Genomic DNA, 22,789 nt, shown 5'->3' with positions numbered 1-22,789 from the left:
TGTCATGGGAGTTATCGTGATTTTTTTTCATGGTGCAACGTAAACACTTAAAAGCGTCTCTAAGAAAGCCCTTCTTGGAGACATTTAGGAAGACTGTCATAATGTGTTTTGTCATAATCAAATAAATCCAAATCTAATGATACGAGTTAGGTGTTACACTGTTGTCGTTCTAGATCTTTAGATGTGACTTCTGTCTTTTTTTTCTTTTCTTTTCGTTTCTTTTCTTCTTCATATTAAGAAGTTCATCAAAGATTACCAGTATATGCCACCCCTGGTATCTCAAAACTTTCAGCAGCCTATCATTGTAACCCTATATTCCTTGACTGTTTCGCAGCTATAATTGCAACCGAGTGGCACGAAAGTGGTTATTATTTTGCTGTAAAATGACTTACGGAAAAAGAAATCCCTTACCTTTTTAACGTCACAGACCTTCACTTTTTCCCTTTTATATGACATATAATATGAGTTTATATTGTAAGAAATAATACTCTGGAAAACATGTAAATTTCGCTCCTCCTTTCAGAAATATCCTATATCAATAATATTTCACTTGACAAGTAACTAATGTCTAAGCATAGAGGCTAGAAGGTCTAGGCTAAAAAAAACTATTGATTACTGCTCTACTGAAAATTGTTAAAATTAACAAATTGTTTTGTCAAATAACGCTTATACAAGACGTGGAATTTTGAATTGCCATGTGTTTGAATACTGATTATAATTGTTATTTTGTATCACGGCGTGAGTGAAATGATTAATACAGTTTCTTGTATTTCGTTCGACGTTTAGAGAATGACAATATTAAATACTGCAACTGAAGAGTTCTCATTATTTTTTTCGTTGGATGACCCGACTTTCGTCAAATAAGATTACTTTAAGCTTTAAATAGCTGTTATCAAGTTAGTATTCATTAAGGAACGATTTATAAATAAATATTTTGCTTTGTTAGCAGGGAATAAATTATCTTCATTGTGTTATGCATGATGATATATATACAGGCAAAAAGGAAGAATAGAACGAAAAGATTTCATATTTCTAATAGAGGTGAAGAGAGTACTTCTTGAGAATTACATGCAAACCAGTATGCCACACAAACGAAGAATACTGTATTATACACAAAACATAGTATATCTGAAAGAAACTGCAGCCAACAGAATTAAAGCACAACGTGCTGCTAAAAATCCACAAATGTGAATTTGACAAAATTATTTAGCAATTTACGTTTTTTGATCGAAAATTTTGATCTAAAATATTGCATGTAAATATCGCGTTCTGTATCTAAACACAAGCATGGAAACATTATTGATTGCTCATTTAATATGGGAAAGCAAACGTATTAACTTATTTTCATAATATTTTACTTGATGTGAAAGTATAGCGTATGCCTAGCTATGTAATGGATAATTTAAATATGTTAAGCAATTTTATGGATATATTTAAATATGTTAAGCAATGAAGTTGTAGTCTTCTAGTGTGTCTCGCTAGGTCGCTTCTAGCGAATTGTCGCTAGGTCTTGAAAGAGCAGATGACAGCAGAAGAAGGTTTGGTGTCCGCCGATAACATCGCGGCAAAAATATCGCGGACGAAAACGTCGCGGAGAAAACAACGCAAGGCGAAAACGTCGTGCTAAAAAACATCGTGGGAGAAAACATCGGAAAGAGAAAACATCACAGTTCTAAAACATCGTGGTATAAAACATCGTCGTCGAAAATAAAGCGGTTCAAAAACTTCGCAGTTTAAAAACATCGTCGTCGAAAATATCGTGGTAAAAATAAAGTATCTACAAATCATCGCATGACGATAACATCGCAGACATGCTTTTTTTCAGGCTTTAATAACTGTAAATGGATATTCCCATAATGATTTGTGAGCGCAAGTGATGTAAGGAAGGATAATTTTTACTTTCACATTTTTTTATTAACTAATAAATTTTTGCTGAAAATATAAGAAGGAAACTTAAGCATAGAAAATTAATGCAACTTATAGAATTGTAAACCGACATAGTTAACTAACAAAGACCATTAATAACTCATTTTTATAAAGTTTTTACAGGTAATTTTTCATAAAAAGTATAATCTATTAAGTTGCATTTAATTTTCTATGCTTAAGTTTCCTTCTTATATTTTCAGCAAAAATTTATTAGTTAATAAAAAAATGTGAAAGTAAAAATTATCCTTCCTTACATCACTTGCGCTCACAAATCATTATGGGAATATCCGTTTACAGTTATTAAAGCCTGAAAAAAGCATGTCTGCGATGTTATCGTCATGTGATGATTTGTAGATACTTTATTTTTTACCACGATATTTTCGACGGCGATGTTTTTAAACTGCGAGGTTTTTGAACCGCTTTATTTTCGACGACGATGTTTTGTACCACGATGTTTTAGAACTGCGATGTTTTCTCTTTGCGATGTTGTCTCCCACGATGTTTTGTAGCACGACGTTTTCGCCTTGCGTTGTTTTCTCCGCGACGTTTTCGTCCGCGATGTTTTTGCCGTGATGATTTCGGCTGTAACCGAAGGTTTTAATATCCTTTTTTTTATTTTAACTGAACTGAATAAATTGCACTCACTTGGCTCTCACAATTAACCACACTTGTGGCTAAGTAATTTGAACAGAAAATAAGATGTACAATCACAATAAATTTAAGATTAGCTACGCGACTGGCTCCTTCTTTATCTAAACGACTAAATCGGTTGCATACAGCAAAGCGGAACCCTAGAATATCAATATAATCTAACGAAAGTGGCTAGAATCAACTACTCAACTATAAGATTATTAAATCAACCAAGCAACATAAATTCAGAGCTAACTCTTCTACCACTAACTCTTAAAACTGCTGCTTAAATACTGTTTCCAACTCACTTACATTTGCATACACGTCATTAAATTTACATTCCGGTAGGAAAGTGAAATCAGAAGGGAAAGGAAAGTTTCTTAAGCTAAAAATTAGAACAAAATAAGAACAAATAAACAAAATAAGAACAAATAAAATAAGAATTAGAACAAAATAAGGTCTTTACAAAGTAATATGTACAACAATAACATATCGCATCGTTCCCGAATCTGATGGTGCTAGCCATTCATTCTGCGGGAGTAAATACTGTTCCTGTAACTACGTATCCCTAAAATCCAACAGATTCTCTTTTAATATTGAATAGGCAGATGTTTTGGAAATCCAAAAGAGACAATAACAGCAATGCATTTGCCTGCATTTATATCTGCCTTCTACACCTAAGACTTTCAACACACAGTGACAATATTTCTAAGAATCAGATATCCATTTTTCTTAATAATAATTACTAATCAAAACAAATGTAATTATATATTATTCACTGCAGCATTGATTAGCCATGTTGACAACTTTTACCACCTGTGTGCAGAGCCGTAGCTAAGGTTTTCAGCGCTCGGGGACAACTGAAGCTTTTGCGCCTCCTTCTGTATGCCAAGAATGGTCACTCTAAAATTTTGTAACATCAGTTTAGTCCCCATGGATACTGCACGGGGGAACAGATGTCCCCCCTTGCTCCCCACTCTAGCTATGCCACTGCCTGTTGTGGTTCTGCCTCAACATCGTGGTGTTTATTCGTTTACGTATAGAGTTAATTAATTTGCAATGCATTAAAACTTGTCACGCTGCACGGATAAAATCGAGTTTTCAAATGAACAAGGCGTGAGAATTATACAGCACTTCATATATTATTTTGCTTTCTCCTGAAGATTATGACCGATAATCCACTTTTAGCTCTTCGCACACAGTCATTTAAGCACTAGTGGTTTCCAGATTAATGCGGTACGTAATTAGTACTTTTATTTTTAATTTTCTAATTCAGAAAAAGCAGAAGGAAATAAACATACTGCATTTAAAGTGAAAGCGTAACATTTGAACTTATTTCTGCATTTTTTCCTGCTTTACCTTCTGCTTTTCCTTTTTGCAAGAGAATGAAGCTAGCTGATAGATTTTAAATCCTTCTTCGCATAAGATACGCTTGGATTGAAGCGGCACTTAACCACGATTCATTATCATCCTTCTTTGATCAATAATTTTTTTTTTACTGCTCGTATTTAGCTTGATTTTTCAGTCCTTCTGTATGAGCTATAAAATCAGATTTCAATTAAATTATGCTTCTACAAAGTTTAGGCTTAATGAAATCTAAGGAAAGGAAAAATAAAGAATATAGTCTTTTTCGCAAGAATTCAGATGCTTGTGGGAAAACAGATGAGAAGTGATGAAACGAAAACTGGGACTTGTGAGTAATACATATTGGCTTCGATGCATATCCATGTTGTAGTGCTGCCGATAAAATGACGCTTCGTAGTCCTGCGCTCCTGCAGCCTAATCTAGGATTCTTCCTTCTTACAATGCATTTGAGAGCTAATGCTCACCTTAACAAATGACCAATCCTGCTATCGGTTGTAGAAGATTCAATTCCACCAATCGCAGAGTGGTTAAGATCTTGAATACTGGTACTTCGACTGAGTGGTTGCATGGATAAGTTTCGTGGTTTATTCTGGTGGCGAAAAATGATCATCCACCATTTAGTTCGGGCGCCAATATAGAGGAATTAGGATTTTTTTCAACAGATTACAACCCTTAAACAGATAAACCTCCTATACTTTGCCATATTCGAATAAAAAAAAACATATTCACCATTCTAACTTAACCAAACTAGCTGAAAGATATTTATTAAAAAAATTATCTTATTCTAAAATGACTGAAAATTTTAGGACTTATGTAAACTAACACAATAACTTTCAATTTCCATACGCCTGGATTAATAAGCGTTAATTATTGTCATTACAAAATGTACTAACTTACTTAAGAAGTTTGAATTACTTTTGGATTTAAATACAACCTCTGACTGAAGTAGTATTGCGAAACTTAAGCTCTTTGAGTACATAAGAATTAAAAATCAATCTAATGATACTTTTGACATTTCAGGGAAGTAAGGGTTTATTATATATTTAAGCGCATGCTAAAAATATAGGCTTTTTATTAATTTAATTTTGTTCACTATGTTATTTTTACTTAAATTATAATCTTCTTAGTTAATTTATTCAGCTCATTAAACTATAAAATAGTAAGAAATATGTATTTTTTATTATTTACTGAAAGTTAAATATTAAAGGAAATAAGAGAGAATAAAATAGTGATAGCCACGATCGGCGAGAATAATTTTGTAGAGACATTAGGTTATTCCAAACGAGGAGACATGAAAAATGAGCAATGCTCTCGCCGAGACTCGAACCAGGACTTCTCGAATACTCGCCGAGTTTGTTAACCATTACACCTCAAAGGCATGCTGGAAAGAGGGAGAAAATACTCCCCCTTTTAAAGGGCGACTGAGGATTAGGGGAACCGATCGTCTAATCCTGGTAGTGAAGAATCATCATCCACCACCATTTTTAGTTCGGGAGCCAATGTAGAGGAATTAGAATTTTTTAAGTGGGAACATGAAAAATGAGCAACGCTCTCGGCGGGACTGGAACCGAGACCTCTCGAATACGCGCTGAGTGTGCTACCGTTTTATCACGAAGGCTTGTCGGAAGGAGGGAGAAAATAAGGGCGGCTGGGGAGTAGGGGATCCAATCGCCAAATCCTGGTGGTGAAGAATCATCATCCACCATCTTTTAGTTCGGGCGCCACTGTAGAGTCATTAGGTTTATTTTGAATCAAGAGACATGGAAATGAGCAAAGCCCTCGCCGGGACTCGAATTTGGACCTCTCGTATACGCGCCGAGTGTGCTGGCGAAGGCATGCTAAGAAGGCGGGAAACATACCTTATAATGCTAATAAATACGCAAGGGTTCTCTGGTGTGGTACCGTTACACCACGAAGGTATGAAGAAAGAAGGGAGAAAATACCTTATATACTCCCCCTTTTAAAAGATGACTGGGGATTAGGGGCCCCAATCGCCAAATCCTGGTGTTGAAGAATCGTCATCCACCACCTTTTTAGTTCTAGTGCCACTGTAAAATTACCAGGTTATTTTTATACAGAAGGCATGAAAAATCTGCAGTGCCCTTGCCGGGACTCGAACCTGGACATCTCGAATACGCACCGAGTGTGCTAACCGTTACACCACGAAGGCAAGCCGGAAGGAGGAAGAATATACCCCGAAAACTTACATAGCTTTCAAAACGACGCCAAAAACCATAACAAAAAGAAATGAAAAGTGGTAGAATAAATTCAGAAACGCTTGTAATTGGAGAATCTACTCACATTACTTTCGTATTAATTAATCAATCGTTCATCATTAAATGTAATTTACCCGGGTCAAGCTTAGGAATTTAGATTACTGATTTGGTAAGAACACGGGTTCGCTAAGATGAGCATATGGATTCATTGTCTATCGGGATTGCGGAACTGAGGCAAACAGGCAAAATAATTTGTTTTTAAGATTTTGAAGAGTCATTATGTTACTTTGAAGCAGGAGACGTGAAGAATGTGCAGAGCCTTCTACACTTCTTATCCAGGACTCGAGCCCTGAACCTCTCGAATACGCGTCGAATATGCTTCCAATGACACCATGAAGGCATGCGGAAAGGAGGGGGATAATACCGTATTTTAACTTTCAGGGAGTTAGCATGACGATAAGCGGCATTAAGGCATTAAATAGCATGTTAAAAATTAATTGTCTTTTTTAATTCTGCAAAGTCAAAGCGATTAATCCTCCTAAACTAGAATATAAACAATATGACTGATGAGTTTACATTTTGTTATTTATATAGATCTGCTTTTAAAATATGCTACTCATGTACCAGATTTCTTGGTGTAATGAAGAAAATAAAAACAATCGTGTCTGCTTGGTAGATAACATTTGATAGTGAAGAAGAGAAAAATTCCTCATTTTTAATTCAGTGTCTCACGGAGAAATATGCTGCGTGAGACCAGTACACGAAGCAGATTAACATTTCAAAAACTTTCTTCTGAAATGCTTCACCGATTTTTCTGAAATAGGAGTGATAATTGAAGCGTCCTACTTTGAGTGAATAGATGTGCAGAGACACTTCTTTTTTCCTTTATTGAAGCAGGTAAAGCTAGAGGTTTAATGGATATTTCTCTCTTACTATTGTCTACTTTAATTGACTTGTTGCCGAACACCAAAATCTTTGTTCAGGGTAGTGAACTTCAAGATCTGCACCCCAGAAAAATGTTATTTTTCACCCTTTTTCGGAAAGAATTCAAGATTACACCTACTGAACCGCAAAATAAACCTACTATTAATTTTTTTTCTTTTCACAATAGAGTGTAATCTATGGAAATTTATTCTTACTCGAGGAAGTTTAAAATCTATGTAGAAATCATTTGACACGAGGAAAAAGTTCAGATTGTGTCTGTGAATAAGGTTATATATTTTCTTTGAAATATGCAAAGTGCCAATATAAAACACTTTTAGCTGCTTTGATTAAATGATTGAATGAATCAAATATAAAATCTGCAGTAGCAATAAAATTTTGAGATTCAGAAGTCTGAATTGCAAATTTTGAATAAAATGATTGCTTTCTAGAGGTAAGTAATATTGCAGTAATGCTGATAAATATTTGAATTGTTTTTGGAAAAGCGTAAGACAAATCAAATGCAATTAAATAGAGAGATTTTATGGATAAGACAGGAGGCACACAGTTGCAAAGAAACGAGGAAAATGCCAAAGTAACTAGAGTAAATGTGAGAAAGAAGGAAGATAAACTTTTCTTAGACATTTTATTACGATGAAACTGCAAAAGTCATATTACATTCGCTTTTACTCTCAACAGCTTAATATCGTTGCAGTATTGTATGATTTTCTGAGATTTAACAACCATGTCATTTTTAAATAGTGCCAAAAAGTTCACGTTAAAGAACTATTCAATGTCCTTATAATTAATACAGTTTGATAAAACTGACCTAGAAAACAATAACATACAAAAGTCTATGATATTTATTCAGCTCAGGTACACTTTCCTTTATTAAGAATTTTTTAAACTTAAAAATATGCCTAAAACTGATATTTTATATAAAATGCTACCTTTGGGTTTCATTTTTATTATCAACAATGTACAAAATTTCTGATACTCATGAAAAATTAAGAAATTTTTTTGTGCTGGTTCAAAAAATTTCTGTTTCATTGTATTGCAATAAAGAATTCAGTTTAATACTCCTTTAGTTAAATATCGTTAGTTTATAATTTTAGAAGCTACGAAAGCTGTTTTTATTTCTATAAAGCTTTGAAGTAAGTCATAGTTGCATATCTTTCAGCAGGAACGCATATCTTACATATATATGCTGTATCAATAATAACTACCCTTATTATTTTAATATATGGCTTCAAGAAAATAAACTGAAATAACTGTAGATAAAAATCTAGGGTTAATATTTTGATATGTCATAGAAAACCTTAAGCAGATTTCCAATGCTTTTACTCTTCATAACATGGAAACCAGATGGAAGGGCCCTAACTTTGACTTCTATTATTAATCTCATGAGTTTTGAACCCTCTTTGTGAAAGGAAACAACAAACTCAATTCATTTGACAATGTTTCCACTGTTTTCATTTCAGAAGGAATTAATTAGGACATGACATTCGAAACCTTGAATTTCACCAATCTTGCACCAATCTTGCTGAAAACTCGAAACGTCTAGTGTTTTTTGCCATTCGAATCTTTTGAGTTCTATGCATTTAATTTTTTAACTCATATGTTTGGAAAGATTATAATTATTGCTGTTCGAAAGAAGCATTCGCTAAAAAAAGAATTCACTATTGAAATTCCACTGATAAAGTTAGGTTATATGAGCATGGGAATGTAAACCATAACTACCTACTAAGGGAAAAGGTAACTTCGTAAAGAATTTTCTAAAAGAAATTTAACTCTTATTTGCTTTGCACAAAAAGGTAAATCTTGGAAACCACTATGCAATCAAGAAATATTGAGAAACTTTTGTGATTATTTATCTTTTGACGTAGTAATTAAATAAAACATACATAAAACATAATGCGCAAAAACTTATTACGAAGTTCATTTTTCATAAGCAAGAATTGGTATAATATAAGCATTCTGCTATTAGAAAGCATTAATCATTTTATTAGCACCGTTTTAACATTATTTAACTTTATATTCCGCTTAAAACTAAAGAGAGAAAACCTTTTTCTTCTTAAAAGAAAAAAGAAATGGGTTTTTATTTGTGTAAAAGAATAAGTATAAATTATATCAATAATACAGGTACTTTTTAACTAAAGTAGACTTTAACTAAAATTGTAAGCTCTTCTCCATCTGGACAAAATGTCTTTCTTTAAAAATTATTTTCTTACTTTACAAATACTTTAAAAATAGCTAGGTGGGATATTTTAAGTAATTATGCGCATTTAAATAAACTTTATCTTTTAAATGCTTTTTTATGATAAAAAAATAGGCAAATATTGTAACATCTTGTTTTGTTTCATTTTGTCGAAAAATACCTTGAAATCAAAGTATAAATCTATTCTATAAAGTTAATTCGTAACAAAAAAGATCTACATATTTCATAATCACTTCAAAATCAGTGAAATGCAATGTAAAACGAAGTATTTTTCTCAAAAAAGAGGGTTAATTTTTATTGTAACTTCAAATATAAACTGTTTCATAGTTCTTGTTTTCACTCGTGTTTAAACATACAAATTTGACAGTTTTATGTTTGTTACGTAGAAAAAAAATAAATATTATTAAAATTACTTTTACATTAAACCTTTAACTGACTTCTTACTCCGTGCCATGACAAAAAAAAAAAAAATTAAGTGTTCTCTTATGATAAACACTAAGAATTCCCTATGCACAGTAAAATGATACGTAATAATTGTACACAACAAAATAATACATAACAATTTCCATAACATGTTTTTCTTGAAAAGATTACGTGTTTTAGTAAATTTTAAACTGGTAGAAATTACCACTCTTCTTGTGCAAAGTGGTTAGCACGTCCGGGTCGCAAATAGGAGACTCGTGCTTTGAATTCCCAAATGGACAATGTTCACTTTTCACGTTTCCGGTTCCGAAAAACCAAATGAATCTCTAATGACATCTAAAAGGTTGTATATTTTATTATAATTAAACAATTTATTGCAGACGTCAGCTGTCACGGTAAAAATAATCCACTTAAATAATGAATTTTGAGTCAGAAGATAATTTTTATAACTAAATAATGAATTTATAGTGGCACTCTTCGAGCACTTATTTTGTTCAAAAATATAAACGATTCTCAAAATTCTCAAAACTAAAATGATTCTCATATTAATAGGGATTCGGCGTAAAATTCACACTCACGTTTTCGTAAATATATCCCTGTTTTACTCAGCTCAGAATGCAGACTCTTACTACTAATTTTAGAATACAAAAAAGAAGTCAACCGAAGTTGCCAATCGAAGTTGTCAAGACGATTTCAATATACTCATCATTTAACCATGGAATATGTATATTCTCGTTTGCGCTCCATGTTCTTTACTTACTCAGGATTAAGTGCAGGCTTTTTCGGACATCCTCCCATCTAAGTTAACATTTAACCTCAAAAGCTTAACTTACATGATGAAGTTAAATTACTGGTAATACTTACATCGAATATGAAGCATACGCTTTACATAGGTAGAATAACTCAAACAAAAGTTTACACAATATGTAAAACTGGGTATTAATATTAAAGTTACAAATTCAGTCTTTTGGGTATCTTAATTACTCATCCCATTCTGGTTATCGTTGGTGCGGGATTTCCAGTTTTATAGTCCGATATTCTAGACTTATCTCCAACCGAAGTCGGATCTCGTTTTGAGAAGATGGACTAGAGATAGATATTGTTAATGGATACACACAATGAATCGGTCTAATTATCTGTCCATGTGTAGTTTGTAAATCTAACCAGTCTCTTCACCTTTTCTTGGCATGATCTGGATAATTTTTCCAAGGGCCCAACTGATCCGTTTAGAGCTGTCGTTTCATTTAAAACAATATCCGTAATATTTATTTGAGATCATGTTTAGTCTCTGATTTTTGAACAAGAGCTTTTTTAGCTCTTGTTTTGCAAACGCTGCCTATATCTTGCCCTTCTGCGTAAGCTTTTATAATCCACCGCATCACAATCTGGAGTTCCATATGTCTGGAATTCTTACAAAATCGTTTCAGGTTTCAGGATTCAAAGGAACAAGTTCATCATTCTCAGTGACATAAGTGAACAGATAACTGACTCACAGTCACAGGACGTTGTTGTCATTTCCCCGTACATCAAGAAAGCATAACGTAGAGATTGATAAGAATAACAAAAAATATTTTTTTTAATTATTCCTATTAATCTCTCCCACCACCAACCCCACCATGAGGCAGTAAGTGGATTAAGTATCCACTCTGTTTGGTGAATACATGTATCAGTAGAGGTACGATTCTAATCTGAGCATTGAAACAAGTTAGAAGCTCCAGCAAAGTTTGTGTCATTATCACATTAGATAATTTTTCCTTTCTATCTTCAATATAATAAGAAGGCTTCTGTGGAGATAGAAAATACTAAATAGAAGATAGAAGGTGTTAGCGTGGAAACACACAAGTAAACAGGCAAATCCACGATTTCTAATTTTCTTTCAAGTGTATTGGGAGAGCAAGGTCTATTCCACAAACTTCGAAAATAGAAGCTTCACGTTTTCTATTCTCTGTCAAAAGTGCAATGTCAGTGTCCAATTTCATAGAAGGATGCCTTTTACATATCACACACTTCGAAACAATGGATAGAGTCATTAGGTTATTTTGAAGCAGGAGACGTGAAAAATGTGCAATTCCCTGGCCAAGTGTGCTACAGTTAGATCACGAAGGCATGCTGGAAGTAGGAGAAAATATCTTGTAGTGTTGTTCTACCATCAAGAATCCAGAATCTATCTCTTAGTGTCTTTAGAAGAATCTGTATTCCTGCATGAGAATGTTTCATATGATGATAAAATATTAATCTTTTAACGACCTCATGATGTGATAGAACTTCTGGCATTTGAAAGTCTTCACTAAGTATTTTTCTCAATTTGTTGTTTAGACTGATACAACCATTTTCATTCTTAATAACTCATAAATCTTTGAATCTCTTATCCCAATCACTTAGAAAGCCTTCAGTTTCAATCAACTTCATAAATTCGCTTTTAGCTTTTAATATTTCTCTTGATTCGAGTGGCAGTTCTTTAGGATATGTGTTTCAAAAATCTAATAATCCAGGCAATGAGATTAACAGTTTTGCTATATTTTTAAAAATATTTGTAATACCAGTCAAAAGCGTTACTGTCAAAACCTGCTGTCACCATATATTTTGTAACTGATGAAATCACTGACATTTTCCCATGTCTAGTAATTTTTTCTTCATCCGTATCGAAGTTAACATTTGGCATTCTTGACGACGGAAATATAACCAGTGCTGCCTATTTCCACTATTTCGATTTTAGGAAATACTATGCAGAACATCCTCTACTAGACAAACCGGCTGGATGTTTTATAAGAGTATGTGTTTCCACGTCTATTTATTTGTTAATTCTCTAATTTCTTCAGCTATATTGTATACGAAACTTCCTCACGCATATTTTCCTATGATCCATGCCATAACAGTAGAAGATTCTGCACAAAAAGCAAACTTCATCATACTTCGATTCAGCTAGTACAGAAGCAGACGACACGCAATAGTTGCAACGAGTAATTCAAGTAGAGCAATGCTAATTTCTTTTCCTACAGCGGTAGCTCTGTTTTTGGCTTGCAAAAATCGAGCTTTAACATAAACATTTGCTCTGTTCGTAGAAATACTATAGCAGCATATGCATCTTTGCTAATAAAATATGTAGAAATAATGCACAGAAAAAATATGCAGAAAAATACTCAGTCTTCCTTCTACGTCTTCCTTCAGTTCTTCCTTCCTACTACGTCTTCCTTCATCTTTGGCAAATGTTAATATTCCTCAAATGAATAAAATCTTTCATTCATTTTAAAAAGTAGATTTTTGTTTCAGAATTTAATTCATCGTCCCGAGTTAACTTCATTTTCAAAATCTTCTGAAGCAACAACTTGGCAACAAATTTTCTGAAGCAATTTTACAGGTATAATCAAAGACACAGGACATATGTGTCAAATAGTTTATGACGCAGCAGAAAGAATTGTTGTTTTTTGTAATTTCTTTAGGCCCAGCTCTTTCAAGTTACTGCTATTTATAGGTAGATTGACAGATTTTTTATTCCAAACCAAACCCATTACGTAATACGTTTGTCTCACCTGCGTAAAGAGCTTTAGGGTCTATAAGCTCTCATGCTTTAAGTTCAAATTTTCTCTCTGCCATTACTTCAACTGAAACTTTCATGAAAGCATTCATATCTGACTCGCGCAATAGTAACACAATTGTCAGTTTAAAAACTCTTAAGAAACTTTTGAATAATATTTCAGGATATGGTGAATTACCAGATCGTATTTCTTTTAGGAGGTTTGCAGATGGTAGCGAATAACAGAACCTAAAAGGAATGGAACTGCATAATACTCAAAACACCGCTCGACAATGTCTGTACTCAGTTATATCTCCAATACTGTGATGCTATAAAATCCTTTATAATCTCTATCAGCAGGTAAAATGCTTATTTGTAAGCATCAGTAATACCAAGAGTATTTAATATCCATAAACCTTTTGTCATTCGCCGTTTGTCTTATTAAGATCCATCCCATTTTAGTCTCAATAACTAAGAATTCACGATAGCCTCTCATAACCAACCTGTCATGAGTTTACCTGCTACGTCGGCACCAATAAGTACCTCAGTCGGACTTCGATTGCTATCAGCAATAGAAATATCATTATCTAAAATTTCTTTCGCGTTTTATGGGCTAAAGGTGGCACAGTCTCGAAGGTGAGGCTGATTAAAGAATTTAAAATTACAATTATAAGTTCCATGGTTAAAAACAATGGATTACATCGTGTTAACTAACCCCTTTGCTATTTCCAGCCAAAACGTGACTATTGAAGTTATTCATAACTTTGAGCTTCATATCCTACCTCTTTAACAGTGACTTTCAGTAAATGCGAACGTTGAGACGTGGAATCAATTATTGTTCTTGCCTTGCGCCTTTTGGCATTATTACCACCAACATTTGCAACATTACATTTACTTCTGCGCATATCAACAATAACCGCTTTCCTTTCAGCCCGAAAACGTGTCAAAATGCGTGGAATCTACTCAGAAAGATCTGTTTTCTCTAGACAATCATTAAGGCTATATGATCCTTTCACCTTAGCTCAAGCATCAAAGACTGATCTAATTTTAATCTTTCTGGTTTCTTTGACGATTGGACGATGTGTCAAATAATGAACGAGAACATTTTGCTTGTCTCAAACTTCATCTGCAATTTCTTCCTTCAGAAAACGTTTGAGCACGTCCTCGTATTCTTCACACCGAGATTGTGATTTCCGACGTTTTACTATAGTATTGAGCCTCTTTAGAGTTAAATTATAATTACTCTTCAAAAGATAATGATCTCTTCCGGGTAAAGGCAAAAAATACTATTATATACACTAATAGTTTCTAAAAAATGCTTTTGGTAGTCTCATGAAGCTCAGCTGTTGCTTTTGTTGCACAGAAGCATCAGTAATACCAAGAGTATTTAATATCCATAAACCATTTGTCCTTCGCCGTTTGTCTTATTAAGATCCATCCCATTTTAGTCTCAATAGCTAAGAATTCACGATAGCCTCTCATAACCAACCTGTCATGAGTTTACCTGCTACGTCGGCACCAATAAGTACCTCAGTCGGACTTCGATTGCTATCAGCAATAGAAATATCATTATCTAAAATTTCTTTCGCGTAAATTTTATGGGCTAAAGGTGGCACAGTCGAAGGTGAAGCTGATTAAAGAATTTAAAATTACAATTATAAGTTCCATGGTTAAAAACAATGGATTACATCGTGTTAACTAACCCCTTTGCTATTTCCAGCCAAAACGTGACTATTGAAGTTATTCATAACTTTGAGCTTCATATCCTACCTCTTTAACAGTGACTTTCAGTAAATGCGAACGTTGATACGTAGAATGAATTATTGTTCTTGCCTTGCGCCTTTTGGCATTATTACCACCAACATTTGCAACATTACATTTGGAGACTGCGACACATTGACAAGTGTTTGACATTTTTGAGAGTTGATCTCTGGCGCCTGTGTCTCGTTTTTAGGAAGAGCAGATGGTTTTTGACAGATACTTTAACATAACAAAATGTGATGTTTCTTACCGCAACATAAGCACCTTCCTTTCGAATTACGCTGTCAAACGTGATAATCTAGTTTTAAAACTTAAGAAAGGAAAGTGAGATTTCTCTTTGTCTTTCAATGTCATCTTTCTATCTTTAATACAGTCTTCAGAATTGTGAAAGTTTGAACAAATATACATTGTATATGTCTTGTAAGAGACGTTAAAAATCAGCTACACCGGAAACCAGCGCAATGTTCCATATATGAGTTCTTACTCGTAAACATTTTATTAGAGTTACACTTGTCATCACCTATAAAATTCAGCTTTGTTCTAGAAAAATTGAAGTTTTGCTGTGAGAGATTTATTCTGTCTTCTGCCGCAGCTTCAACTTGGAGAAATTCTGAAATAAAATTTCATTCAGTTCTTTCTGCTACTTAGGAGTTTGTTCCTTTTCTGCGTTAGCTGCACGCGACCTACGTTTTGTAGCTCATTCCTATGCTTTTTAAAGTTCCTTCTGGTAACAAAGGCCCTAGTAAGGCAAAGAGCATGGAAGCATATTTATCTTTATAGCTCCAACATTATAGCATAAAACGTTTACACTGTGGCACACTTAAAACACATAAATTTCTCAATATTCTTAAAACTATAAAATAATATTGATCATATTAAGTGTAAAACATTTTGACTAAGAGCTAACTGTTCAAGTCACTTGATGCATCTCCCGATCAATGGTCCTTAGCTTAATGATACAGTTTCATGGGAATTATATTCTGATATATACAATTGGCGCAATTTGCTTTAAAATATGCTAAAGATTGAATAGCTAAAACTGAATTACACGAAACATTAAACACAAGACCGGAATAGAAAGTAAATAAATAAAAACATGAATGGCGTTTCATAATTTAGATGTTTGTTATTTAAAGAAGAGTTTTTCTACAAGGTGCGAAAATATCTTCATATAAAATAAAACCAACATTGGTCTAAGTGTAAATTATCCTTAAATTTTATTGATCGAGTTGCGTTCGGTCGATTACATTATATATAAACAAGTTTGCACATTAATACAGTATTTGCGTCATTTTAATCAAATGATACTGAATTTTCAGATTGTTTATTATAAATTTACAGTTCCCTTCTTCAAAGTGTCAATGGGTGTTATGCGCTCTCATTGATGAATGCGCTTAAATATCATTATTGACACAAACAATATACATGCCCCTACAAAAATTCTTCAAAGTATCAATGGCTGCTATGCGCTGTCATTGATGAATGTGCTTGCATATCATTATTAACACAAACAATATACATGCCCCCAAAAAAACGAAACTTCTCCTATCCTTAAATTGGCACACCAGTGATTAAGTGAATAATACAAACATACGTAACAACGTAATTCGACCAGGATTTGGAACACGCCTTGGTTCTATGGATGTTTTAATAATTTCTCTCATACGAGAATACGAGCCAGTTTACATCCAATATAAATCCTTCAAGAAGGCCTCTATTCTCTTTGAAAGGTAGCCATTAAGTGCTTCGTAGTATTGAAATATTAATAAAGAAAACCTGTTCTTGAATTCAAGCTAAATATAAGAAACTTGTCGTCAACAGTCGCTTACGAATATCAATAGCATTTTAGTTAAATTAATGATGGCTAAAACGAAGTACGTGCAGTCTTAATTAGACATTTATTTACGATTTTTTCCACACGTAAGCCTAAATTCGCTCGAATTAAGTTATGTAAATATGGTTGCCCATATTGAAAATTTGTCGATTACTAATACAAGTAGTTTAGATTGCTTATTGGTACTTTACCATTAAGTGTTCTAAACTTCAGAGTTTCTTTTTCAAAAAATTTTTAAAAGTTCTTTTTTTTTCTGCTTTTTAATTGATAGCAGTACAGAGTTTAAATGAATCTTAAATCAAGGAAAAACATAAAATATGTAATTCAAAACGTGAGAGTGAATCTTAAAATAGACATTTGTCAAGGAAAAGCATTTTAAGCTTATTGTATTTGACAGCTCTGATATTGTAAAAGACCATTTGGAAAAAACTGGCTTATTCTCAAGTTGCACATGAGCCGCGCGGAAACAAGTCCATTAACGACAGAAACACGGAAACTTTGAATTTGGCAAAAGGAAAGATTCTTAACAAAATAATCGAAATTATCTTCTGTAATTTCTTCACTTAGAAAGTAAGATGTGCATTTTTTTTCTAGAATTTTCATAACGTAAGCAGGACAGTATTTTAAATAAATGATATGTACCTATAGCATTGGGCGTTCTTTATAGGGTCTTTTCCTCAACTGGAGTTCAAATGGTGATATTTTCACAATAATGATATAGCAGTATATTTTTTTAATTATACGCTTGGTAAAACATGAGCATTTGTTGGTTATATTTGGACCGCCTGGCAGTTTTTTACATTTGCCTATTTTTAATCAAAAACTTTAATAAATAATAATATAGCACGATAAAATCCTAATGGTCAAAGACTTAAAAATTAAGTACAAAACGCGATTAACAGAAAAAGTGCTGACTAGAATCATATAATAATTACTAAACATTAGCCTTTATTTATGAAATAATATTAGGTAACCTTGCAAATACACGTTTTATCTTAAGCTTAGGTGTTTTCATTCGCCCATCACTGGTTTTAAACTATGCATGGTACAGTGCTTAGCGACTAAAAAGAACTTATATTCAGTAATTGTAAACGCTAACTACAATTACAATTGATAGCACAATAGCCTTTCAACTGTATCGAATGAATTTATTGGTTGGATATAGATGCACATTTCGTTTATTGTTCTTTGATTTTTTTTTTTTTTTTTTTTTTGTGTGTGTGTGTGTGTGTGTGTGCATTGGCTTTTATATGTCTCAGACTCTCGCATATCCTGTTAGGAAAAAATAGATATTATAATAGATTACAAATCCGTCTTAAGAATTAATAGCATTTTATCCTTTTAATTTGTATATGTACAAAATTGAAAACGGAAAATTAAAATTAGCAGTAAAGCTACAGTTCTATTTACAACGAATATATTATTTATTTTTTTTTCTCATCACATAAGTATATTCTTTTTCTGGTTTAGGTCTCGTGGGTCTAAAAGTAAGTGGTTTTTAATTACGTTCTCAGTAGATTAATTACACGAGTTCGGAAGAAATATTTTTCTTTCGGCAGTTATCAGACCATGATGACCAAAGTTTTATCTCACAGTCTATGTACTTTGAATAACATAATCTAGCAGTTAAAAAACTGATAGAACTGAATCCTGTTTTCATTCTCTATTCTTAATTATTCTGCTGATAGCATATTTTTTGTCACTTTTGCAACATGTTTTCGTTCTGCAAAAGTAATTACAGAGAACCATCTTTTCGACACTTATTACCCCAACGCAACAATTAACACTTCGTATTGCTCTTCAAAATTGCGTATATAAATTCCATTAAAACATGGAAGGGCATAGTGGCTGATAACGTATATTAAGAATATGCATTTTCAAGATTACTTGCACACGCAGTTTACATTAAGTAGATCACTGTCTCATCGCAGCGCTTCTATAAATAAAATGTCAGTCAACTGGTAAAGTAATAAAGCTAGTAAAAAAAGCCGGTAAATTAAATAATAATTTCTTCTATTTTTTCATCGAACTTTTCTTGTTAGTAAAGATATACAGTCCAGTCTTTTTAGGCTGCATAAAATTAGGCATCTGGGAATTATCACTATGTCTTGTAAAAACTACAAAGACAGGGAAAGGGTGTAAGGCCCCTTTTATTAATTCAAATAAAGTTTAACAAACGGCACCAATTCGTGCTTGTAAAAGCCAACAGTTAGGATCGATAGGAACAACGAGATCGATAGAAAATGATATTAACATAAAGTAATTGGTTAGAAACTTAAATGATACTTTACAAAGATAACATGCTTATTAAAACGCTTCAGTATTTTAAGATAATTAAGAAGTTTATAAATTGCAGTAAGGAAAAACAACCCGATTTTATATGTGTCAACAGTGGAATGCAAATTTGAAATGTTCCCATACTTACGAGATACTGATTATGCAGCATTGCAAAAAGGCCATAATAATATATAAATATGAATTTCTTAGTACATTTTTAAATGAGGTGATAATACTTCAAAATACTTTAAAAATTTCTGATAGAATGGAATTTTATTTATTAGTTTCAAGTTTAATCCAATCGTATTTCTCTTTCAAATTCCACTTAAAATTTAATTTAGAATCCTATTTATAAACACTTTGATCTCGTTTAATTAAAGTCACCTGGTCTAATATTAGGACAACCAAATATTAAAGAGGTTATATATATATACATAAAACATCTTAATATATATCTAATGATATTTTTAAAGCAATTGATTAAATTAAATTCTATTAATATTGCTTAATAATGTGTTGCCGATTCTCTACCTAAATTGCATCCCTGTTCCTAAATTTTGGCGAAATCCTTTCTTTAGTATAAAATATATTAACCTGTTGGCGCCCGCCAAATCGCCAAACTCATAAATCTGTCATATTACATAAAGTACTTAAGAACACTCCTGATGAGAAGATAGCGTCACCTCGTGATTTCAATTAATATCGCTGATTGGAGGAGCCTCGTGACGTACACATATGTATAAGTATGGCTTCTGCTCAAGGTACGAGGAGAACGCTTACGAGATGGATGCTAAAATAAACCTACCACTTTATATTCCAAAATTTGTCTCATTCCTGTTGCCCCGGCTGCACAAAACAAATAATGTATGAGAAATTACATTTCATATATAACTTAAGGATAGAGGAACAAGTATATATATACTTTTTTATTCAAGGACGCGGTAATACGGACCGTATATATGTAACTCAAGGATGCAGATTTATAAATCCTTTCCTCGCGCTTCTCCAGCTTTGGGGAACCAGTGAAGAGAATTTAATTAACATGATGGAGTATTGCTTAAAGATCGAGAAATATGCTACATTTAGAGTTACGAACACACTCCTTTTATGGATGGGAACTTTTTACGACTACTATTCTGCGAAAAGACAACAACTAAAATGGAGATCTTACTTAAGTCCAGTTTAGACATTGTGATTTTCATGCTATAAAGCCTCATCAGAAAACAGCATGATGACATCTGTTTGCAACAATTGTGCTTTAAATGCACACTTGTAATGAGAAATTTTATTTAAATCTCTATTACAGTACCTCAGTCCATTGCTTCAAAAAAATAAACAAATAATTATTTTAATTTTAGATTATCACTTTATAAGGATATATTCAGTTTCACATTAAAAAGGTATCCAATCACTTGTCATACTTTGTACCTGATTTTCTAATTTCTCAGTAAGGTGCCGTTTTCCAAAATATTTCACGAGTGCATTTGTAGCTCACTCACAATCCACCAACAACTACTCTTAAAAGCAAATCAAATAAGAATAAAATAAATTCTACATTCAATGGTCAGAACTTTTGTTTCCGGGTTAAGAGGACTCGAGTTCCGTTTTGTCCAAGGTTCATCCTTTAATTATGCTCAAACAAAGTAAAACTTTTTAAAGGTAGGGCTGTCAATCTGGTATTGAGGTAGCGCTTGCTTTGCATTTCAGTTAAGAGGACAGTACATATATCTGATCATCTGTGACGAAAAGTAAATTTGAAGAAAGTAAGGTCAGTTGCTTCCGTAGCTCTATATTTAGAGTACTAATCTGTAGACTGGGATACGTGGGTTTTATTCTTACATGAAGTTATAAACTATTCACATCTGTTGTTAAAATGTGCTACTGCCAATCTAGAAACGCCGGATAATATCTCTACACTCATCAAGATCGAGTAGTCTCAGTTTCTGAAGAAAAGAGACGCCTACTCTTTAAGCTGTACTACATAACTGTCTCTTCACTTGCTCCATATTCGTAGTTGTCATTCTCATGTAAAAACTTACTAAAGTCAAGTCGATAGCTCGATAGCTTCAGTATTGTGAAACCATAGTTAAATAGTAATTACACATTTAAATCATAAAAATCCCTTCTTGAAAATTAAATTAAAAAAATTCTTTTCTATGACCTTAAATAAATGAGTAACATTACAATCCGGGGTGAACATCTGTAAGAAAGCCCTTTAAATGTGTTAGATGATGTAAACCCAATTTTGCAATAACGCATTAATTACTTAATCATAAAATTATGAGATTTAGGAATAATATGAAATAATAAGAATTTGATAGCAAATTTACGATTTTCTTTCGCGATACGTATTCGGCACATTCTATTAAATCTTGCTAATTCAATATCATTAGCAGTGAAAACAGTTTTTGAATGATTATCTTTTCAAATTTAAATCTTTTACATCTTATAATTTGGTTTGCGGCCCTGCAGTTATTTTTATTCAGTAAACATAAATCTAAATCAGAAACTGTAGAATTGTAACGTAAAACTAAATCTAAACCAAAGCCTATAACTTAAAATAAATACTGAATTAGTACAAGTAACTTCCTTATCCAAAGCTGTCATGGTCGATTACGGTGAAGAAGAAAGCACTGAGCTTCTAATACGCAACACATGTATACCTGATATACCTAATCTATCAATAATTACTTTCCTATACGTAAGTGCATCAATGTAAAATTAAGGCATCGTGTAAAATTAAGGCATTTAATAAAAAGGAACTCAAACAAAGAAAGCCATAAAAAGAATTAAGCAACGAAGGTAAAATTTCCCTCAGGGGATTAAAGTTATTCATATTCCCAATTTTTTTTTTATCTTTTTCATTTAAAACTAATTTTAAAAGGGAAATATGACCTATAATCTTTTAAAACCAGTAAAAATATTAATACGTGATACAGAAATTTTTTCTTTACTCACAATTAACCCGACTAGCAAAGATCTGTGAAACTCTCGAAGATATGAAGTGGTCACCGTATGAAAAGTATCTTTCTTCTCAGTATCCTTTCCAAAAATGTATCCCGCACAACAGCGTTACAGAAATGTATCAGAAGAAATTGATTAGAAAGTCATACCTTCAAAATATGACGAATTCTTTTCCACAGTCCTACGGATGAATGAGCCGCATGAGTGCAAATGAAGTTGTTTTATAGCGGCCTCGAAACCGGCCGTTTCTCTCAGCGATTGGTAGGATTATTACTGGCTCTTGTAAGTGGTATCTAGGTTAGGGAATTCGATGCCCATGCAAATCTCTGTTGATCTTTCAGTGAAAGGGATTTTGCTGCAAGCGTCTTTGTCTCTGAAAAAAGTCATGCTTTGTTAAGACCCCAGAGACCTGCTTATGTGTTATGGATTATTTGAATTTAATTCTACGAGCTCTGTTTTTATAAACTCAGTTGCGATTACTTCTTCAAATGTTCAAGGGTTTTAATCGTTAAGGGGTTTATCATACAAAAGATATATCTTTAAAGTGTACAAAGGATGTCCTGTTCTATTTGTAAAGAAAGGAAACATTTTGGAATATATATCGCACTGAATTATTTGTCATAAGAAGTACAAGTTATAAAGGCGATAAAATAAATTTTAAAGTTTTTGATATAGAAGTTTTTATTTATTACAAAATTATTATTATTACAAAAAATTTAAAACATGTAAAATAAGCTGTT

General features: G+C 32.9%; 1 protein-coding gene across 2 annotated transcripts in view; it reads right to left on the bottom strand.

The window, feature by feature from the left end:
• LOC118187998 (uncharacterized) overlaps nt 1-22,249 on the bottom strand; it is a 46,826-nt gene extending 24,577 nt beyond the window's left edge. The window contains exon 1 of one of the 2 annotated variants that reach the window (XM_035358324.2): nt 22,199-22,249. The gene's annotated coding sequence lies outside the window, so the exon portion shown is untranslated. Of the gene's footprint in view, nt 1-22,043 lie in introns of both variants that reach the window. The other variant, XM_035358323.2, reaches the window with a different exon arrangement.
• Nucleotides 22,250-22,789: the final 540 nt, after the last annotated feature.

The sequence above is a fragment of the Stegodyphus dumicola genome, chromosome X2, assembly GCF_044657685.1.
Source record: "Stegodyphus dumicola isolate Sdum_Otavi_A_Nest chromosome X2, ASM4465768v1".
NCBI classification, from domain to species: Eukaryota; Metazoa; Arthropoda; class Arachnida; order Araneae; family Eresidae; genus Stegodyphus; species Stegodyphus dumicola.
Note: the sequence above shows the minus strand (reverse complement) of the source record. Positions and strands in the feature narration are given on the sequence as shown.